General features: G+C 46.3%; 1 protein-coding gene across 11 annotated transcripts in view; it reads left to right on the forward strand.

Moving 5' to 3' along the window:
* rbfox1 (RNA binding fox-1 homolog 1) overlaps positions 1 to 16520 on the forward strand; it is a 778480-nt gene that overhangs the window by 592829 nt on the left and 169131 nt on the right. The window contains exon 1 of one of the 11 annotated variants that reach the window (XM_033041159.1): positions 6099 to 6230. The exons of the other annotated variants lie outside the window; for them this stretch is intronic. The gene's annotated coding sequence lies outside the window, so the exon portion shown is untranslated. Of the gene's footprint in view, positions 1 to 6098; positions 6231 to 16520 lie in introns of those variants that run through there. 11 annotated transcript variants of the gene reach the window in all.

Consider the following 16520-nt stretch of genomic DNA (forward strand, 5'->3'; position numbering starts at 1 on the left):
CAGTGGCAAGGTTTGTGAACATGTATTTACATGATTGTTAATCAGGAGGAAGCAGCAGATTTAATGATGTTGATGCTGCGACAAGCTGTGTACTATTCTGCATCCGTGAGGCTGGCACGCCGAGATATCGGTTTCCTTACGCTCTGCGTACGTTCTGCGTGGATCGTCACCTTGTCGTGGTGGAGAAGCTCGTGTGGTCCTGAGATACTGAGAGCGATGCCGTCTGGAGCGATGCTCCTGGTAGGGCCACCCATGGCGGTAAGGTCGAGGGGGAGGTCTCTGACAAAGAGCCAATCCAACCAAGACCTCAACGGTGGAACAGGCGGAGGACGATGGCTGACCTTAGTGGAGGAACATGTCACAACGGCTGGGAAGGCGGATGAAGGCTGCGGGAGAAAAGGGTCTCCGGTCGTCTTGGACTCCGTGCCACTGGATCCTGACCCAGATCTGTCAAGGACCCCACGTGGGGTGGCCGTCTGTGCACCAGTCTCCCCACGTTAAACAAAGTCACGCACAGGCGACCTCCAACCCTGGGGACACCCGTGGTCAGCCACGACCGAAGGGGGCCTAAGAAGGGTGCACATCACCTTACATTCATTCCCCTTTCATAGAACATAGAACAGTACAGGAACAGGCCCACAATGTCTGTGCCATACATGATGCCAGGACCATCACTTACCTGCCTGCATATGATCCGTATCCCTCCACTCCCTGCATATCCACCTGCCCATCTAGACGTCTCTCAAACACCACTATCATATCTGCCCCCACCACCACCACCCACCACCCACCACCCTCTGTGTATAAAACCTGTCCCGCACATCTCCTTTAAACGTCGCCCCTCTCACCTTAAACCTGTTATTTGATTTTTTTCCATCCATAGAAAAAGGTTCTGATTGTCACTGTCGCATCAGAAGGTCAGAAGATCATAAGTGATGGGAGTAGAATTAGGCCATTCGGCCCATCAAGTCTTCTGCCCCATTCAATCAGGGCTGGTCTATCTCTCCCTCCTAACCCCATTCTCCTGCCCTATCCCCGTAACCCCTGACACCCGCGCTGATCAAGAGATTGGTTTGCTGTTTGTTGGGGACATGATCTTCATCCACATCCCTCGTATTAATTTCCTGATGAACTTCAGCAGAGTGTGGATTGAAGGGGTTAATTTAAGCATCAGGATGTGGTTTGGCCAATTGTTCTGTAAGCCAGTGGCAATTAGTGGCTACTGCGAATGGCCGACAGAACAAGTGGATGATCTGGCTGACGAGACCTGAGTGATCTAACTATACTAACCAGCGATGCCCGACAGTGGTCATATGATTCAAAGGTGGAAACTGGAAAATATTCAGCACTGTATTGGTTAAGAAGGAACTGCAGATGCTAGAAAAATCGATGGTAGATAAAAATGCTATCTTTAAGAGCCCTATCTAGCACCATTATTATCTGAATGGTGGCCGATTGGGAAAAGGGGAGATGCAACGAGACCTGGGTGTCATGGTACACCAGTCATTGAAAGTAGGCAAGGTACACAAAATTGCTGGGGAAACTCAGCGGGTGCAGCAGCATCTATGGAGCGAAGGAAATAGGCGACGTTTCGGGCCGAAACCCTTCTTCAGACTGGAAGTAGGCATGCAGGTGCAGCAGGCAGTGAAGAAAGCAAATGGTATGTTAGCATTCATAGCAAAAGGATTTGAGTATAGGAGCAGGGAGGTTCTACTGCAGTTGTACAGGTTCTTGGTGAGACCACACCTGGAGTATTGCATACAGTTTTGGTCTCCTAATCTGAGGAAAGACATTCTTGCCATAGAGGGAGTACAGAGAAGGTTCACCAGACTGATTCCTGGGATGTCAGGACTTTCATATGAAGAAAGACTGGATAGACTCGGCTTGTACTCGTTAGAATTTTGAAGATTGAGGGGGGATCTTATAGAAACTTACAAAATTCTTAAGGGGTTGGACAGGCTAGATGCAGGAAGATTATTCCCGATGTTGGGGAAGTCCAGAACAAGGGGTCACAGCTTAAGGATAAGGGGGAAAGTTTTGAGGACCGAGTTGAGAAAAACATTTTTCACACAGAGAGTGGTGAATCTGTGGAATTCTCTGCCACAGGAGGTAGTTGAGGCCAGTTCATTGGCTATATTTAAGAGGGAGTTAGATGTGGCCCTTGTGGCTAAAGGGATCAGGGGGTATGGAGAGAAGGCAGGTACAGGATACTGAGTTGGATGATCAGCCATGATCACATTGAATGGCGGTGCAGGCTCGAAGGGCCGAATGGCCTACTCCTGCACCTATTGTATATTGTATTGTCCAATATTATTCACCACCCTCTGACTAAAGAAACTCCTCCTCCTCTCCTTCCTAATGGAACGTCCTTTAATTCTGAGGCTGCGACCTCTAATCCTCTCTATCCAAGCGCCTTGTGTTGGACAGAATAGTTCACCTGAAACTCACCTTTGCAGCTTCGGAGCAGCTAATTCTGCTTGGCATGGTGTTCTGCTGGAGAGGATTAAGCTGCTAGTTCTGCTGTAGGATAGCTGGAGGCACCTCACCTGTACCAGCTACGCTACACACCAGCAGTACTTAGCTGATTAAAGCCTTTTACACTCCAGATTAAGCTCTGCGAACATCCCTGCGTTTACAGCAATGTGTCTCCCGTAATTAACCAGCCAGTCAGCGCTACCTTAGTTTCCCAGCTGCCACCGCTTGAAATGAGCAACTCATTCGCTGAAAGTATTATCTGGATTCTCTCTCGAGCCGCGGGGCTTTTAATCATTAATCTGGAAATTAACGCACGTTACAACATCATCATTCATTCTGTTGGAAAATTCTACATGAGTTTTTAAAAAAACGCTTAATAACTCGATAGGGCTTTATATACAGGGCTCTGGTGAGACCACATCTGGAGTATTGTGTACAGTTTTGGTCTCCTAATTTGAGGAAGGACATCCTTGTGATTGAGGCAGTGCAGCGTAGGTTCACGAGATTGATCCCTGGGATTTCGGGACTGTCATATGAGGAAAGATTGAAAAGACTAGCCTTGTATTCACTGGAGTTTAGAAGGATGAGGGGGCATCTTATAGAAACATATAAAATTATAAAAGGACTGGACAAGCTAGATGCAGGAAAAATGTTCCCAATGTTGGGCGAGTCCAGAACCAGGGGCCACACAGTCTTAGAATAAAGGGGAGGTCATTTAAGACTGAGGTGGGAAAAAACTTTTTCACCCAGAGAGTTGTGAATTTGTGGAATTCCCTGCCACAGAGGGCAGTGGAGGCCAAATCACTGGATGGATTTAAGAGAGAGTTAGATAGAGCTCTAGGGGCTAGTGGAATCAAGGGATATGGGGAGAAGGCAGGCACGGGTTATTGATTGGGGACGATCAGCCTTGATCATATTGAATGGCGGTGCTGGCTCGAAGGGCCGAATGGCCTCCTCCTGCACCTATTTTCTATGTTTCTATGACAGGTTTGCTTCCCTTTCCGTTTCCGCCCGCGCAACGTGACTGGCAGAGCAGCGGGTAGAGCTGCTGCCTCACAGCATCAGAGACCACGGGTGCTGTCTGTGTGGAGTTTGTACGTTCGGCCACATGGGTTCGCAAGCTCATAAGATCATAAGTGATAGTAGAAGAATGAGGCCATTCAGCTTAATTAGGCCATTCGGCCCATCAAGTCTACTCCGCCATTCAAATCATGGCTGATCTATCTCTCCCTCTAACCCCATTCTCCTGCCTTCTCCCCATAACCCCTGACACCTGCACTAATCAAGAATCTATCTATCTCTGCCTTAAAATTATCCACTGACTTGGCCTCCGATTGTTCCGATATCCTCCCACATGCAATTGGCGTGTGGGTTTGTTGGTTAATTGGCTTCTGTAAATTGTCCGTAGAGTGTAGGATGGAACTAGTGTACGGGCGATCGTTGGCCGGCATGGACTCGGTGGGCCGAAGGGCCTGTTTCTACACTGTATCTCTAAACTAAACTCAACTTAAAAAAGTTAAGCGTCTTGTGTTTATTGTCTATAGTGTGTAGAATTCAAAACTAGTGTAACATTGGCGCTAGACAAGAATGCTGGAGAAACTCAGCGGGTGAGGCAGCATCTATGGAGTGAAGGAATAGGTGATGTTTCGGGTCGAGATCCTGCTTCAGGCCAGAGGAGGTAGTTGAGGCAGGTACTATCACAACATTTAAGAAACGCTGAGACAAGTACATGGATAGGACAGCTTTGGAGGGATAGGGACCAAATGCTGGCAGTTGGGACTAGTGTAGATGGGACATGTTGGCGGGTGTGGGCAGGTTGGGCTGAAGGGCCTGTTTCCACACTGTATCACTCTATGACTGTGTCTCTGTGTCTCTGTCACTCTGTGTCTCTGTGACTCTGTGACTCTGTGTCTCTGTGACTCTGTGTCTCTGTGTCTCTGTGACTCTGTGTCTCTGTGTCTCTGTCACTCTGTCACTCTGTGTCTCTGTGACTCTGTGTCTCTGTGTCTCTGTGTCTCTGTGTCTCTGTGACTCTGTGTCTCTGTGACTCTGTGTCTCTGTGACTCTGTGTCTCTGTGACTCTGTCACTCTGTGTCTCTGTGACTCTGTCACTCTGTGTCTCTGTGACTCTGTGTCTCTGTGACTCTGTCACTCTGTGTCTCTGTGACTCTGTGACTCTGTGTCTCTGTGTCTCTGTCACTCTGTCACTCTGTGTCTCTGTGACTCTGTGACTCTGTGTCTCTGTGACTCTGTGTCTCTGTGACTCTGTGTCTCTGTCACTCTGTGACTCTGTGACTCTGTGTCTCTGTGTCTCTGTCACTCTGTGACTGTGACACTATGACTGATAAAGCACTGTAACTCCTTCTGATGATTGCCCTACTGAGAGGGAATATATCATTTGACTTTTGTGTTAGCTCAAAAATCCATCACTCCTTCTAACCATGTTTCTTCTGAAGACTGACAGGCAGATTCATTTCTCGATTGACTAACCCTAATTAATCCTGGCAATCGGCAGAGACTACCGTAGCAGTGAGAAGAGGCAAGTGGAACTGCAGATGCTGGGTCTTGAACAAAGCACCAAGAGCTGGAGTCACTCATGGGGTCAGGCAGCATCTGTGGAAGGGGTGGACAGGCTGGGCTTGAGTATACAATTGAGTATACAAGCCCAGTATACAAGCTGGGCTGAGTATACAATTGAGTATACAAGCTGGGCTTGTACACTCTGGAATTTAGAAGGATGAGAAGGCATCTTATTGAAATATATAAAATTATTAAGGGTTGGACACGCTAGAGGCAGGAAACATGGTCCCGATGTTGGAGGTGTCCAGAACCAGGGGCCACAGTTTAAGAATAAGGAGTAAGCCATTTAGAACGGAGACGAGGAAACACTTTTTCTCACAGAGTGTGGTGAGTCTGTGGAATTCTCTGCCTCAGAGGGCGGTGGAGGCCGGTTCTCTGGATGCTTTCAAGAGAGAGCTAGATAGGGCTCTTAAAGATAGCGGAGTCAGGGGATATGGGGAGAAGGCAGGAACATGGTACTGATTGTGGATGATCAGCCATGATCGATCCAGACTATGGGTGCTATCTGTACAGAGTTTGTACCTTGTCCCCGTGGACTTGGTGGGACAAAGGGCCTCTGTTTCCATGCTGTACCTCCAAAGTCTAAAGTGGAGCAGGATTAGTGCTTCTAACAAGAGGTTTTAAGATAATGTGTTAAACCTGGCAGTCTGAAGAGGATCCTGACCAGAAATGTCACCTGTCCACTCCCTTCCACAGATGCTGCCTGACCTGCTGAGTTCTTCCAGCGCTTTGTCTTTTAGCTGACGATTCCAGCATCTGCAGTTCCTTGTGCTCTGTTAAACCTGACACTAGGCAAAACCTGCCAGAAATGATGTAGCACACAAAAAATGATGTCAGCTTCCTGGATTTATTTTTCTTAGCCACTCTGTAGTTGAACATATCGTGTTAGCAAAATATGCAATCCATGGATCATGGAATTAACTCCGTGCTTGGAATAGGGACAGGAATCTGGGAGTTCTTGTGTTGGTGTGATCACCAGATTCCTGTATATACTGTCACAGGGGCAGTCTGCGTGCATGCCCATTGACTTTGGTGCAGACAGACCCAGAGTGCTGGAGTAACTCAGCGGGTGAGGCAGCATCTCTGGAGAGAAGGAATAGGTGACGTTTCGGGTCGAGACCCTTCTTCAGACTTTAGCGCTGATTCCAGTGTGCAGTCAGGAGGCAGAGTGGGAGGTGACAGTGTTGTTTTTATTACTTTGCTTGGGTTTAAAGTTTTGATTATTTCGATGTAGTTTTAATTAACCTCATTTCATAAAAACTGTCCAAATGGTGTTTTTTTTTAAACATTTTGAATGAATTTCTTTAATACTAAGCTAAAAACACCGAGTGCTGGAGTAACTCAGTGGGTCAGGCAGCATCTGTGGGAACATGGATAGGTGACGTTTCACAGTTTCATGATGGGACCTTTCAGACTCAAAACGTCACCTATCCATGTTCTCCACACACATGTCGCTTGTATGGCCGTGAGCAGTCGCCCAAAGAGTCGTACCTTTTTCTTCACATTTATGTTTGTTTGTTGTTGTGAATTTGGTTGGGAAAATGGGAACTGAGAATAATGCAATCCAGGCCCCGTGACATAGATGTTCGTTGCAGTCTTAAAGCATTTCAATATCCTGTTATGGCCTAAAAAGGTTCATTTTATTCAAAGAAAACAGTCGTACTGTGTTATTTATTCTTGTCTGCGTTTATGGCGTTCTGCATTAGGGTTTATTGAGCATCAAGCTTGTAAATGATGCATAGTGGAAGATAGGTGCTGTAAAACAGCTGGGAAATGTCGTACTTGCAGGCGTTACGGCTGCCAAGCGCGCACGGCTTGTGGTAGCAACATAAACAGGTGCTTTCTCCCACCTCGCGCTCGCTCAAGGAGACGCTCGTGTGATACGGACTCCCGAAGCCAAGCAATCCAAGCTTCCATTTTTATTTTTAAGGCAGAGATCATTAAATGACATGTCATGGTACACCAGTCATTGAAAGTAGGCATGCAGGTGCAGCAGGCAGTGAAGAAAGCGAATGGTATGTTAGCATTCATAGCAAAAGGATTTGAGTATAGGAGCAGGGAGGTTCTACTGCAGTTGTACATGGTCTTGGTGAGACCACATCTGGAGTATTGCGTACAGTTTTGGTCTCCTAATCTGAGAAAAGACATTCTTGCCATAGAGGGAGCACAGAGAAGGTTCACCAGGCTGATTCCTGGGATGTCAGGACTTTCATATGAAGAAAGACTGGATAGACTCGGCATGTACTCGCTAGAGTTTAGAAGTTTGAGGGGAGATCTTATAGAAACGTACAAAATTCTTACAGGGTTGGACAGGCTAGATGCAGGAAGATTATTCCCGATGTTGGGGAGGTCCAGGACAAGGGGTCACAGTTTGAGGATAAGGGGGAAATCGTTTAGAAACATAGAAACATAGAAATTAGGTGCAGGAGTAGGCCATTCGGCCCTTCGAGCCTGCACCGCCATTCAATATGATCATGGCTGATCATCCAACTCAGTATCCCGTACCTGCCTTCTCTCCAGGTTTAGGACCGAGATGATGAAAACATTTTTCACACAGAGTGTGGTGAATCTCTGGAACTCTCTGCCACAGAAGGTAGTTGAGGCCAGTTCATTGGCTATATTTAAGAGGGAGTTAGATGTGGCCCTTGTGGCTAAAGGGATCAGGGGGTATGGAGAGAAGGCAGGTACAGGATACTGAGTTGGATGATCAGCCATGATCATATTGAATGGTGGTGCAGGCTCGAAGGGCCGAATGGCCTACTCCTGCACCTATTTCCTATGTTTCTATGTTTCTGTTCTTGTGCAAAAAGGAATTGCAGATGCTGGTTTTAAACCGAAGATAGGCACAAAGCGCTGGAGGAACTCAGCGGGTCAGGCAGCATTTGTGGAAGGAATAGAGAGGTGATGCTTCGGGTCGGGATCCTTCTCGAGCAGAAGGCTTTGAGACGTCTTCAGTCTGTGTGTTAATTGGTGACATCTTGATCAGACTCTACTGGCTTTACCTTGCACTAAACGTTATTCCCTTATCATGTATCTGTACACTGTAAACGGCTCGATTGTAATCATGTATTGTCTTTCCGCTGACTGGTTAGCACGCAACAAAAAGCTTTTCACTGTACCTCAGTACACGTGACAATAAACTACACTGAAACTGAAGACAGATCGGCCATGATTGAATGGCGGAGTAGACTTGATGGGCCGAATGGCCTTATGCTGCTCCTAGAACTTGTGAACCAATAGACAATAAACAATTATAGACAATAGACAATAGGTGCAGGAGTAGGCCATTCGGCCCTTCGAGCCAGCACCGCCATTCAATGTGATCATGGCTGATCATCCCCAATCAGTACCCCGTTCCTGCCTTCTCCCCATATCCCCTGACTCTGCTATTTTTAAGAGCCCTATCTAGCTCTCTCTTGAAAGCATCCAGAGAACCGGCCCCCACCGCCCTCTGAGGCAGAGAATTCCACAGACTCACCACACTCTCTGTGAGAAAAAGTGTTTCCTCGTCTCCGTTCTAAATGGCTTACTCCTTATTCTCAAACTGTGGCCCCTGGTTCTGGACGCCCCCTACATCGGGAACATGTTTCCTGCCTCTAGCGTGTCCAAGCCCTTAACAATATTATATGATTCGATAAGACCTCCTCTCATCCTTCTAAACTCCAGAGTGTACAAGCCCAGCTGCTCCATTCTCTCAGCATATGACAGTCCCTCCATCCCGGGAATTAACCTTGTAAACCTACGCTGCACTCCCTCAATAGCAAGAATGTCCTTCCTCAAATTAGAGGACCAAAACTGCACATAATACTCCAGGTGTGGTCTCACTAGGGCTCTGTACAACTGCAGAAGGACCTCTTTGCTCCTATATTCGATTCCTCTTCCTATAAAGGCTAACATGCCATTCGCTTTCTTCACTGCCTGCTGTACCTGCATGCTTACTTTCATACCTGTGGAATGATGTACTGGATGCCTGTACTGATTGACGAGTGTATCCAGTAATGTTTCACATCACTTCCTGCCTGACGTACGTCACAGTTGCAGGTCTGCGGAGAATGGGCAGGTTAGCAGATTGAATCTGGTGCATAAACCAGCGTATTGCTTTTTAATGAGCTCAATTATGAACTTGTAGGCAGGTAATGCAGGAATAAAAGGCTCTTGCCAACTGGGAGGCTTTGTGGGAAAGATCAGACAAGCCCAGCTGTCTGGAAATCAAAAAATGAGTCGATGTATGTCCCCGATCATTAAGTTGGCCTCTGCAGTGAGCCGGGGGCAAATCACATTTTTACAGATGAGTAGCAACATGTCACCATAAGTAAACTTGCATCATGTGTTTCCCCCACAGGTGAGATGGTCACATCGCTCCACAGATGTGCACACTTCCAGCGAAGATAAACCACTTGCTTTTTAGTTTAAGGTAGACAAAAATGCTGGAGAAACTCAGCGGGTGAGGCAGCATCTGTGGAGCGAAGGAATAGGTGACGTTTCGGGTCGAGACGCTGAGTTTCCAGAAGGGTCTCGACCCGAAACGTCACCTATTCCTCCGCTCCATAGACGCTGTGTCATCCGCTGAGTTTCTCCAGCATTTTTATCTACCTTGGATTTATGTAAGGATAGTTTTAAATCTGTACGATGTTTGGAAATTGTTGAGAAAGTCAAAGGTTCTCTTTGACTTTCTTTGAAGGTAGACAAAAATAGGCGATGTCCTTGTAATCTAATATTATGAACTGTTTCAGACAGGAGCACACACAGAAACATAGAAACATAGAAAATAGGTGCAGGAGTAGAGGCCATTCGGCCCTTTGAGCCTGCACCGCCATTCAATATGATCATGGCTGATCATCCAACTCAGTATCCCATCCCTGCCTTATCTCCATACCCCCTGGACTCCCCCAACATCGGGAACATGTTTCCTGCCTCTAGCGTGTCCAAACCCTTAATAATCTTATATGTTTCAATGAGATACCCTCTCATCCTTCTAAACTCCAGAGTGAACAAACCCAGCCGCTCCATTCTCTCCGCATATGACAGTCCCGCCATCCCGGGAATTAACCTTGTAAACCTACGCTGCACTCCCTCAATAGCGAGAATGTCCTTCCTCAAATTAGGGGACCAAAACTGCACACAATACACCAGGTGTGGTCTCACTAGGGCTCTGTACAACTGCAGAAGGACCTCTTTGCTCCTATACTCGACTCCTCATGTTACAAAGGCCAACATGCCATTCGCTTTCTTCACTGCCTGCTGTACCTGCATGCTTACTTTCATAGACTGATGTACAAGGACCCCCAGATACCGTTGTACTTCCCCTTTTCCCAAGTTGACGCCATTTAGATAGCAATCTGCCTTCCTGTTTTTGCTACCAAAGTGGATAACCTCACATTTATCCGCATTAAACTTCATCTGCCATGCATCTGCCCACTCCCCCAACCTGTCCAAGTCACCCTGCATTCTCATAGCATCCTAACATGCAGCGGCGTTCAGTTCTGTAAAATAGATAAGAAGGGAGGCAAAAAATGCTGGAGAAACTCAGCGGGTGAGGCAGCACCTATGGAGCGAAGGGATAGGTGACATAGAAACATAGAAACATAGAAAATAGGTGCAGGAGTAGGCCATTCGGCCCTTCGATGGCTGATCATCCAACTCAGTATCCTGTACCTGCTTTCTCTCCATACCCCCTGATCCCTTTAGCCACAAGGGCCACATCTAACTCCCTCTTAAATATAGCCAATGAACTGTGGCCTCAACTACCTTCAGTGGCAGAGAATTCCACAGATTCACCACTCTCTGTGTGAAAAATGGTTTTCTCCAGCGACGTTTCGGGTCGAGACCCTTCTTCATGGAGCCCATTAGATAACATCAGCTCATAAGTTATAGAAGCAGAATTAGGCCATTCAGCCCATCTAGTCTACCCCGCCATTCAATCAAGGCTGATCTGTCTCTACCACCGAACCCCATTCTCCTGCCTTCTCCCCGTAACCCCCGACCCCCGACACTAATCAAGAATCTATCTATCTCTGCCTTGAAAACACCCTCTGAGCAGTTTAAAGTGTTACAGCTTGGATCTCACCATGAGGAGCTTTCTCTATTTAAAATAAAAAGCACATTCAGCCAACAAATGATGTCGTTGAGATCATTTAAACAAAATAATGTTATAAGTGCTTCTGTTAGTAAACAGCCTCCAGCAGCTCGTTACCAGATTGTCAGAATGAACAAAGCCAGTTTCCATCAGGGGTAAATCCTCTCCTTCTCAACGCAAGTCGGTCGGAGGTTGTTATCTTATTTAGTGCCGGGTCTCGTAGAATATCCACGGTCTGCTTGAGAATAAGGGGCCGCTTTAATGAACAATTTGGTGTCTGTTTGTTTGCTTTCTGTTCCAAGAAGTCTGAAAGAATGAAGGCAATCCTCGCCTTAAGATGAAAACTGCCGGATAATATGTTGTCATTACAGCTCCATAGAACATGTGGTGAATGGGCTTTGCTGTCAGATGGCAGCGTGCTGCTCCAACCCCTCCCCTCGCTCTCTCTCGGTGCCAGGCTCTCAGTTTGGTTCAGTAGTCAACCCCGGCCTCTTGTTTGCCTTGGGTTCTGCACGCCGCTGCGATTACCCTTGCTGCAGTCAGCCTGACTGGGATCCCCCTAAGATAGAACGTGCTAAGTGAATGTGACGGCTTACATCCAGTCTCCATATGGTGGAGTCTGCAGTGAAGCACTGGAATATGCCAGGGACAGAGAGATCACGACCCTTATTAAGATGGCAGCAACCAGATACAAACTGGGTTCAAAGGGGCTTGTCTTCATTCTGTTGTTCGGCCCGAGGGATGGGTTGTAGGTTTAAGTGAATTTAAAACATAATTTTCATCGCATTAATCGTAAAATAACATTCACGCCTCACATGTGCAAATCTAAAGACAGCTACACTGCACTCTATTTGAAAGGTTATTTAAAATAAACATTAGTGCTTGGTTTCGCAATCTTTCTTTTATTTCACTCGGATACAACAGACAATAGACAACACGTGCAGGAGTAGGCCATTCGGCCCTTCGAGCCAGCACCGCCATTCAATGTGATCGTGGCTGATCATCCCCAATCAGTACCCCGTTCCTGCCTTCTCCCCATATCCCCTGACTCCGCTATCTTTAAGAGCCCTATCTAGCTCTCTCTTGAAAGTATCCAGAGAACCTGCCTCCACCGCCCTCTGAGGCAGAGAATTCCACACTCACCACTCTCTGTGTGAAAAAGTGTTTCCTCGTCTCCGTTCTAAATGGCTTACCCCTTATTCTTAAACTGTGGCCCCTGGTTCTGGACTCCCCCAACATCGGGAACATGTTTCCTGCCTCTAGCATATCCAAACCCTTAATAATCTTATATGTTTCAATAAGATCACCTCTCATCCTCCTAAACTCCAGTGTATACAAGCCCTGCTGCTCCATTCTCTCTGCATATGACAGTCCCGCCATTCCGGGAATTAAAGCGGGCAGCACGGTGGAGCAGCGGTAGAGTTGCTGCCTCACAGCGCCAGAGACACGGGTTCGATCCCGACTACGGGTGCTGTCTGTGCGGAGTTTGCACGTTCTGCCCCGTGACCTGCGTGGGTTTTTTTCCAGGTTTCCTCCCACACTCCACAAACGTAGGTTAACTGTAAACTGCTCCATGTGTGGGATAGAACTAGTGTACGGGTTGGCCAGTGGTCAGCGTGAACTCGGTGGGCCGAAGGGCCTCTTTCCACGCTGTATCTCTAAACTAAACTAAACTCAGAAATACACGTAAACTTCCTTGAGGCACAAATAATTATAGTTATTCTATTTGTGCTTCATATAAATAAGCATTACATATGTGATCTATTGTTGCATAAAACTGTATTAGATAAGTGGATTAAAACCTGCATCTGAAGAAATTGGATAACATTGACATTTAGTTCATGTAATTAATGTATTTAGATAATGGTCCATATTTCAAATGAAAGCAAACACAATAAATGATAATATTACTTCACAGCAAACCACGGCTTTCACTCACCGTTTGTTGCTCATGGTTTCATCCACCTGACAAAGTACTCGCATAATTTGTTTTTAATTAAAATATTCGCCTTTTATGTTGTGGAAGTGATAATGGCAGTGATCTGACTGGGCCAGATATCTCACCCAGAATCATCCCCTAACCCCCATCAGGTCCAAATTGGGAGGGGTGACAGAGTCACAGAGTGATACAGTGTGGAAACAGGCCCTTCGGTCCAACTTGCCCACGCCGGCCAACAATGTCCCAGCTACACTAGTCCCACCTGCCTGCATTGGGCCCATATCCATCTAAACCTGTCCTATCTCCGGTTTGCTTCCAGTTCCTCGTGCTGGCAGGAGCAGGAACAGGGAGATACGGGACCTGAATGTGTGGCTGAGGAACTGGTGCACAGGGCAGGGATTTAGATTCTTAGATCACTGGGATCTGTTTTGGAGTAAGAGGGAACTGTACAAAAGGGACGGATTGCATCTTAACAGGTGTGGGACCAGCATTCTGGCAGGCAGGTTTGCCACTGCTACACGGGTGGTTTTAAACTGAATAAGGGCGGTGGGGTGTCAAATGGGATAGTGGAGGATGGAGTTAAAGGGAAAGGGTTTCTTAAATGTGTGAGCGGAGAGACAGAGGGGTGTAAAATGAGGGTAGAAGCAATATGTAGCAAGGTGAAAAGTAAAAGTGGCAGGCAGACAAATCCACGGCAAAAATCAAAAAGGGCCACTTTTCAGCATAATTGTATAAGGGGTAAGAGTGTTGTAAAAACAAGCCTGAAGGCTTTGTGTCTCAATGCAAGGAGCATTCGTAATAAGGTGGATGAGTTGAATGTGCAGATAGCTATTAATTACTATGATATAGTTGGGATCACGGAGACATGGCTCCAGGGTGACCAAGGCTGGGAGCTGAACATCCAGGAATATTCAATATTCAGGAGGGATAGACAAAAAGGGAAAGGAGGTGGGGTAGCGTTGCTGGTTAGAAAGGAGATTAACGCAATGGAAAGGAAGGACATTAGCTTGGAGGATGTGGAATCGATATGGGTAGAGCTGCGAAACACTAAGGGGCAGAAAACGCTAGTGGGAGTTGTGTACAGGCCACCTAACAGTAGTAGTGGAGTTGGGGATGGCATCAAACAGGAAATTAGAAATGCGTGCAACAAAGGAAAAACAGTTATAATGGGTGACTTCAATCTACATATAGATTGGGTGAATCAAATTGGCAGGGGTGCTGAGGAAGAGGATTTCTTGGAATGTATGCAGGATAGTTTTGTAAACCAACATGGAGAGGAACCAACAAGAGAGCAGGCTATTCTAGATTGGGTATTGAGTAATGAGGAAGGGTTAGTTAGCAGTCTTGTTGTGCATGCCCCCTTGGGCAAGAGTGACCATAATATGGTTGAGTTCTTCATTAGGATGGAGAGTGACATTGTTAATTCAGAAACAAGGATCCTGAACTTAAAGAAAGGTAACTTTGATGGTATGAGACGTGAATTGGCCAAGATAGACTGGCAATTGATTCTTAATGGGTTGACGGTGGATATGCAATGGAAGGCATTTAAAGACTGCATGGATGAACTACAACAATTGTTCATCCCAGTTTGGCAAAAAAATAAATCAGGGAAGGTAGTGCATCCGTGGATAACAAGGGAAATCAGGGATAGTATCAAAACAAAAGATGAAGCGTACTAATTATCCAGAAAAAGCAGCCTACCAGAGGACTGGGAGAAATTCAGAGTCCAGCAGAGGAGGACAAAGGGCTTAATTAGGAAAGTGAAAATAGATTATGAAAGAAAACTGGCAGGGAACATAAAAACTGATTGCAAAAGTTTTTATAGATATGTGAAGAGAAAAAGATTAGTTAAAACAAATGTAGGTCCCATGCAGTCAGAAACAGGTGAATTGATCATGGGGAACAAGGACATGGAGACCAATTGAATAACTACTTTGGTTCTGTCTTCACTAAGGAAGACATAAATAATCTGCCGGAAATAGCAGGGGACCGGGGGTCAAATGAGATGGAGGAACTGAGTGAAATCCAGGTTAGCCGGGAAGTGGTGTTAGGTAAATTGAATGGATTAAAGGCCGATAAGGCCCCAGGGCCAGACAGGCTGCATCCCAGAGTACTTAAGGAAGTAGCCCATGAAATAATGGATGCATTAGTGATAATTTTTCAAAACTCTTTAGATTCTGGAGTAGTTCCTGAGAATTGGAGGGTAGCTAATGTAACCCCACTTTTTAAAAAGGGAGGGAGAGAGAAAACGGGGAATTACAGACCAGTTAGTCTAACGTCGGTAGTGGGGAAACTGCTAGAATCAGTTATTAAAGATGGGATAGCAGCACATTTGGAAAGTGGTGAAATCATTGGACAAATTCAGCATGGATTTATGAAAGGTAAATCATGTCTGACGAATCTTATAGAATTTTTCGAGGATGTAACTAGTAGAGTGGATAAGGGAGAACCAGTGGATGTGTTATATCTGGACTTTCAGAAGGCTTTCGACAAGGTCCCACATAAGAGATTAGTATACAACCTTAAAGTGCACGGTATTGAGGGTTCAGTATTGATGTGGATAGAGAACTGGCTGGCAAACAGGAAGCAAAGAGTAGGAGTAAACGGGTCCTTTTCACAATGGCAGGCAGTGACTAGTGGGGTACCGCAAGGCTCAGTGCTGGGACCCCAGCTATTTACGATATATATTCATGATTTGGACGAGGGAATTGAATGCAACATCTCCAAGTTTGCGGATGACACGAAGCTGGGGGGCAGTGTTAGCTGTGAGGAGGATGCTAGGAGGCTGCAAGGTGACTTGGATAGGCTGGGTGAGTGGGCAAATGCATGGCAGATGCAGTATAATGTGGATAAATGTGAGGTTATCCACTTTGGTGACAAAAACAGGAAAGTAGACTGTTATCTGAATGGTGGCCGATTAGGAAAAGGGGAGATGCAACGAGACCTGGGTGTCATGGTGCACCAGTCATTAAAAGTAGGCATGCAGGTGCAGCAGGCAGTGAAGAAGGCGAATGGTATGTTAGCATTCATAGCAAAAGGATTTGAGTATAGGAGCAGGGAGGTTCTACTGCAGTTGTACAGGGTCTTGGTGAGACCACACCTGGAGTATTGCGTACAGTTTTGGTCTCCTAATCTGAGGAAAGACATTCTTGCCATAGAGCGAGTACAGAGAAGGTTCACCAGACTGATTCCTGGGATGTCAGGACGTTCGTATGAAGAAAGACTGGATAGACTCGGCTTGTATTTAGAAGATTGAGGGGGGATCTTATAGAAACTTACAAAATTCTTAAGGGGTTGGACAGGCTAGATGCAGGAAGATTGTTCCCGATGTTGGGGAAGTCCAGGACAAGGGGTCACAGTTTAAGGATAAGGTGGAAATATTTTAGGACCGAGATGAGGAAAACATATTTTACACAGAGAGTGGTGAATCTGTGGAATTCTCTGCCACAA

This window comes from Amblyraja radiata, chromosome 22, assembly GCF_010909765.2.
Source record: "Amblyraja radiata isolate CabotCenter1 chromosome 22, sAmbRad1.1.pri, whole genome shotgun sequence".
Lineage (NCBI taxonomy): Eukaryota > Metazoa > Chordata > Chondrichthyes > Rajiformes > Rajidae > Amblyraja > Amblyraja radiata.